General features: G+C 41.8%; 1 protein-coding gene across 1 annotated transcript in view; it reads right to left on the minus strand.

The window, feature by feature from the left end:
- Positions 1-6,836, minus strand: part of Dgki (diacylglycerol kinase iota) — a 301,404-nt gene that overhangs the window by 283,966 nt on the left and 10,602 nt on the right. The window contains exon 2 of the mRNA XM_050148045.1: positions 1,242-1,337. The gene's annotated coding sequence lies outside the window, so the exon portion shown is untranslated. The remainder of the gene's footprint in view (positions 1-1,241; positions 1,338-6,836) is intronic.

Genomic DNA, 6,836 nt, shown 5'->3' on the forward strand with positions numbered 1-6,836 from the left:
ACTATGCAGGCTCACATTCTCTCTCTGCTCTCGATTGTGTGTGTGACTAGACATTTTAAGCTCCCGCCTTTACTCCCTTACAGTGGTGGACTGTGACCTGGAATTGTAAACTTAATAAACCTTTACTCTGATAAAGGAAGGTCATTGGTTAATTATAATAAAGAAACTGCTTGGCCCTCATAGGTTAAAACATAGGTGGGAGGAGTAAACAGAACAGAATGCTGGGAAGAAGAAGAAGTGAGCTCAGAGGCCATGCTCCCCTCTCCCGGGCAGATGCCATGAAGCAAGCTGCCAGGTCAGACATGCTGAATCTTTCCCGGTAAGACTGATGCTACACAGATTATTAGAGATGGGTTGATAAGGATATGAGAATTAGCCTGTAAGGGCTAGAGTTAACGGGCCAAGCAGTGTTTAAAAGAATACAGTTTGTGTGTTGTTATTTCGGGGCATAAGCTAGCCAGGCAACCAGGAGCTGGGGTGGCAGGAACACAGCCCGCAGATCCCACAACATTACTCCTAAAGTATGTTCTGTCACAGTAATAGAAAAACGAGATTATGTAATGATGTAACCCAGGCTGGTCTCAAATCTGTCATCCTATAACCTTCCTCCTCGGTGCTGTGATTTTAGTTAAGAGCTCCCATACCTAGCTCCTGAAGATAAGTTTAAACCCTACATAGGTTGTACTAAATAGGGGCACAAAGTGAGTTTTAATAAGCAAAAGCTGCTCCTACTCACCTGGCTGTTGATTTATCAAATCATTTTTGGAACTGTGTTCTCCAGATCTCAGTATGGAGACAGGCAAACCTCATCTACACCCCATTTCCACCCGCATCACAGGAATCCCATGCCCCATAGCCACTGTCCTGCCCCCTTCCTCTCCACACAGGCCTCTGCCACTCCACGAGCTACCATAAATGACCTTCCCTCCTCTACATTCATCTCTTTTCTGACTCCTTCCCACAACACCCTCACAACCACTGTGGCACTGGGCATCACACTATGCTATGTGTAGCCTACCCAACGAAGCCTTAAAGTCATTAGAATGGACAACCTGGAGCTATGAAAGCTTGATTCTGAAGCTGTAAACCTTAAAGGCAAGCAAGAAGGTCTATGCGATGAGGATAGAGCCTTTCCAAGCCCATCCTAGGATATCTGGGAACCACTCTCCTTCCATCCCCGCCATCCGAAGACATCCTCTGTTTCCCAGGAAGACTAAATGGGTACCATGGGACATACTCACTGCAAATCGGACTTGGCAGTTCTCCTCCCCCAGGTAGCAGAGGTCGCCCGAGACGTTGGTCTCCAGCCACAGGTGCTCCCCATTCACAGCATTCTCCTGTAAGACAAGACCCGCCCACTTCAGTTTTCTCTTCAGCACCAAGGGAGGAACTTCAACTCTGAATTTATTTATTTATTTTTTTAACGTAAGACACTTAGTGAGTCCCTGGAGTTGGTATCTTCAAAGACACTGCTGGGGCTGACCTTATGTATGGAAATTCTGGCTGGCGTTGACCCTATGAAAGGGTCTGGAAAGGGAAAATGGTGTTCGGGAACATTCATCGATAGCCAAGATAGCTATGAGGTCTGTGAAAACCTTATTCATGGATGTATCATCTTGAACCATTTTCAGCGAATGTGGAAAAGGCAACTCTGAAGGGCTCCATGTAAAAGCTTGATTACCCAGACCCTACACTGTTGATGTGATGACACAGGAGACAAAGTTAGATATAAAAACAATTCCTCTACTTAGTGAATTAGCTAAGAAAGAGGATGATGGTATTAAGACGCTTTAGGTAAGAATGGCTGACAATGCACTTATACTTAGCTCGCCTCTCTGGACTCGCAGCACACTGCATTTCTACTAATCCAAACATGCTGCTAATTTGGTGAGGCCTCCCACTCAGTTCTAAATTTTACTAACTAGGTAATTTGTCTGCTGCCTAAGAATACGCACTTCTGATGGTGAGCAGGGCTGCTGTGATGTACGACACAATGAGCCACAGCCCTGTTTTACCCATAAATGTGCAGTGTACAATAGAGAGGAGGGCGGTCATTTGGCTTTTAAGTATGGCAAACAGGATTCTGTGGTCTTCTTCTGATACACCGCTGTAGAGAACATGAATTTATGCACTAATCACATATTCTGTCTATTTGCTGAAAGGATGAAATATTGGAGAAAACATTGCATTAGATTAACCATAGAGGACCACAAGACTAAGCCTATGGAGTTTATAGGAAAAGCCCTGCCGTTTTCTATCTTATTCCATATCAGAAATACAAGGGCTATCTCTCTTTTGATGGAGGATACTGTGGGCTGAACTATGCCCCTGTCTCCAGTTCATATATTAAAATCTAACTCACAGCATGGTGGTTTTAGGACAGGCCTTTGGAAAGTAATCAAGTCATGAAGGCAGAGCGTTCGCTATGGAATCAATGCTCTGATAGGAAGGAAGTCAAGAGAGCTCCCCTTTCTGCATACTCCTGCAGCAGGGAAGAGCCACCTGAGTTCACAGCAAGAGAAATCTACCTGCCAGATGGGAAGAGGGTTCTTGCTGTGAACTCAGTGTACCAGCACCTTGTCCTTGTACCTTTTGGGCTTGAAAATGATGGGAAATCAATGCCTGTGGCTTAAGCCACCCCAGTCTGTGGCAGACAACAGAGGATGACTTCAATAAAGAGCTTGACAGGATAGCCAAGTAATTTAAAGTCCGTCATACATTTGAGCCACTCTTAGGATAACTCATTCCAGAAGCATCCACACAACAGCCTTCCTGATGTCAGAACTTAGAAGAGAAAAACAGAAATATAGATGAAATGTTTCCAGCAGGGAAAGGGGGAGAGAGCACTAATTATCACGCTAAACAATGAACGTATTTCTTCATATTTAAATAGAATACATTTTCCTTTCTGGGTGAACAGTCTCAAATGGTTTCAGGAAAGAAAATCCACAAGCCATATTGTGACCTAGGATCCAAATCAGTGGTTCTCAACCTTCCTTATCCTGTGACTCTTTAATACAGTTCCTCATGTTCTGGTGACCCCCAACCATAAAATCATTTTCATTGTTACTTTACAACTGTAATTTTACTACTGCTATGAATAATAATGCAAATGTCTATGCTTCCCAATGGTCTTCAATGACCCCTGAGAAAGGGTTATTTGACCACCAAAAGGGTTGTGACCCACACATTGAGAACCACAGATCTAGATGTGTTTCACGATCCAAGGAAAGTGAAGAAGTCACAAAACAGCAAGAGTAAGATGTGACCCTGTAGACCAGTGATCAGGCAGATAGGTGACAAAGGCCTCAAGCGCCTTTTCTCTGATTTTTTTTTTCTCCCCCAGTAGTAATCTCCTTATCAACAATGCTCAGTTGGAACATACATAGCAGTGGGAAAACAGACCTTTCCTTTTCTTGTGAGGCACTATCAGAAGAAAGAAAGACGAGACATGGGGCTGAACCATGAAGGTTCTTACAAAATGATGACATCACTAGAGAATAAAACACAAATGCATTTCTTTAGAAGATGCCCTGGGGAAACTAGCCTTGCAATCTAAACCACTACAGGAGTCACCTACCGTCCAACTTAAACTTTTAACCAATTATCCAAAACCATCCCTTTTCATTCTGTGGTTTGACTCATTCATGAAATATTTGTTCTTCAGTGCTGGCACCAGTCACAGAGATGCCGTGATATCTCACAGTGGCAAACTGACTAGAAAAGTTGTCAACTACACACGACATAATAACAGGAAACACAACCATCTTAAGGAGCCCAATATAAAACTGTTGTAGTGACACAAATGTCAAGAACTTTTGACAGTAACAAGCTAGGTGTGCCACAGTGAGGTCCTGGAAGGGCAGGTAAGGCAGGTGGGGTAAGAACCTGGGAGTCAGACTATTGTAAGCACCACATACTAGACTTACAGGCCAATAGCTCCCAGGCCTTAAACTCCTTTTGCTCAATAGTATACCATCTGCAAGCTTTCAGAGACTCGCTGGTCAGTCTTGCCTCAGCTTCATTCACAGAAAGACCACTACTTTCACTTAGCCCCAGATTTTATGGGAACTTGATTTAAAAGAAATGAACCTTTGGAAGGGAAAAGAAGGAGGCTTTAGTATACCCTTCTACCATCTAATATGCTGGTTCTTAGTTTGAGCTACCTACTTAGTGGCCTGATAAAAATTTTAAAATATGTGGGTATGATTTCAGAGAGTCTGTGTCAGTGAATCTCCATGAAATTTGTGGGTAGCAATTGCTCAAAGGTCCCAAGGTGGCCCCAATGTGCTTTGGAGTCTATGACCCAATAATAGACCTCACCCTCCTCTCCAAGCTTTTTAGATGATACATTCTACAATATGTCTGTGATCCAAAATACTACATTGCATTCTTCTCTGTCTTGTACAACTACTAAAGAAGAAGATAAGAGAGACATGGCATGAAGTATCTCCATCAATTTTAAGAAAAGACACGTTCACTGTGAAAATCCCACAAGTACTAGGGAAAGAGAGCAACATGAGCAGACGTCTAAAGAGAGGACAGAATAAGTAACATACATTACTTAAATTTGTGTGCTTACTTTGGGAGAAATAATTCTAATGGGATAAAAAGGCAAGCATACACCTGACTAGTTTAATCTAAACGTCTCAAAGTGGGGAAAATGATCACAAGAAGTACAACACAACAGAATGTTGTAAAATCAAGAAGTGCAAATGTAGAGATTGGTCATATAGAAAACTTCATGATATAGAATCACATAAATAAAAAATAAAATTCAGAACTTACTTGTATCATGGTCACATATACACAGAAAAATTAGAGCTGAAAACAACAAAGTATATCACTAGTTGACTCCTTGACACACATCTGTTTCCATTCTTCTCCCACAGGGAAAGCTCAACGGAGAATTCTTATTATTTGTCACTTCCGTTACACACCATTCTGGTTTCTTGAGCCCAGTTCCAGGTTTTCTTTCACAAACCAATACTCGTCCAGATAATGAGTGACATCACATGGCTGAATCCAATAGCCAATGATCAAGTTTCACATTCATCAGCAACTTCAAAACTGATGGTCTCTCGCCTCATCCAGAGGCACTGTCTTCTACTCTACAGCTTACTCTTGCTAGTCTCCGTTGTTTGATTTTCCTTATTCTCAAGTTCCATTGCTGAAGGGTTCTACAGTTCGATGCTTAGATCTTTACATTACACAACTTCCACCTACATTCAGTCCTTAGATGGCCATACTGAATTTCCTTGGCTTTGGTACTTGTTGCATAAATTGTTACCTTCCAACTTGTTAACTTAATATGACCCATCTTCTTTGAGTTTCACTCATAAACAATTGCCCACAGCATCTCCCCAGAAGACCTAATAAGCATCTTAAATCCTTATGATGTCAAGAACGTAATTTCCTTCACTGATATGCTCTTCCTTGTCTTGGATTTTCAGTAAATGGCATTACCATTCTTCCTTCTTAGGCTAAAACTCTCTGAAGTCCTTCTATAGCTCTCTCTTATTTGCAACTAATCTCATTTCATCTTAATTTCAAAATGCACCTGAGGTCCAGCTACTGCCCAGCACTTCTACTGTTACCTCTAGTTCTGGTTTAGACCATCTCAATAGCCAACCAAGCCTAGTATTCCTACTTTTGTTTTTGTTTTTTATTTAAATCACTGCTTGGCCCATTAGCTTCTTATTTGCTAACTCTTATATCTTAATTTAACCCATTCCTAGTAAACTGTGTATCACCACAAAGCTGTGGCTTACAGGGTAAAGTTCCAGTGCCTGTGTCCTGTTTTGTGTCCACCTTCATGATCTATTTTTTACAATGCAGCATCAGCAGTAGTTGTGGGTTAAAGCCTGAGACTTTCTACTTCTCTGCTGCTCCCTGCCTCAGCCGAGGGAGCCCTATATGGAGGCTGTTACTGAGGTGAAGTGGGAGTTTTCTGCAGTAAAGAATTTCAGGTAAGCCAGAATTAAATAGAGCTGGAGTTCATGAAGAAGAGCCTTTTAACAGACTTTAGCACAGACATTAACAGAGTGACATAGTGTATGTGAGGGGATAAGACATACTCAAGTATAAACAGGCTTCCTGGGAGACACTGGATCTTAAGTTTCTGAGCAAGAGCCATAAATATGATTTGCTTGGTTTAATTTGGTTTCTTCTTCTTCTTCTTCTTCTTCTTCTTCTTCTTCTTCTTCTTCTTCTTCTTCTTCTTCTTCTTCTTCTTCTTCTTCTTCTTCTTCTTCTTTTTGGTCAGGATCTCATGTACCTCGGGCTGTCCTTAAACTTGCTACACAGCTCAAGATAAGCTTTCAACACTTTATCCACCTGCTTCAACCTCCCAAGTGCTGGGGTTACAGGCACGAGTGAGCCACTGTGATTTTGGTGGCTCTCAACTTATCTCAAATAGTTGCTAAGGATCTTTATTCTTCCCCCTTCTCCCTTTGCAATAAATGATATGAGAGGGTACGTCCAGAGGTGCCTGAGATGGGATTGCCAATTAACAAGGTAAATCATGAGTCAATTACAGGGTTCCTGGAGAGGATGCTTGTGAGATTTCATAGAAAACTGAACATATTCAGGAGGATGCCTATATGTTTTAGTTTGGGTTCTCCTTCTTATTTAGCTTCTCTAAGAACCCGAATTATAGGCTCAATGTCCTTTATGGCTAGAAACCAAATATGAGTGAGTACATCCCATGTTCCTCTTTTTGGGTCTGGCTTACCTCACTCAGGATAGTGTTTTCTATTTCCATCCATTTGCCTGCAAACTTCAAGAAGTCCTTGTTTTTTACTGCTGAGTAGTACTCTAATATGTATATATTCCAT

The sequence above is a fragment of the Alexandromys fortis genome, unplaced genomic scaffold, assembly GCF_014885135.2.
Source record: "Alexandromys fortis isolate MF-2015 unplaced genomic scaffold, M_Fortis_MF-2015_v1.1 scaffold_57, whole genome shotgun sequence".
NCBI classification, from domain to species: domain Eukaryota; kingdom Metazoa; phylum Chordata; class Mammalia; order Rodentia; family Cricetidae; genus Alexandromys; species Alexandromys fortis.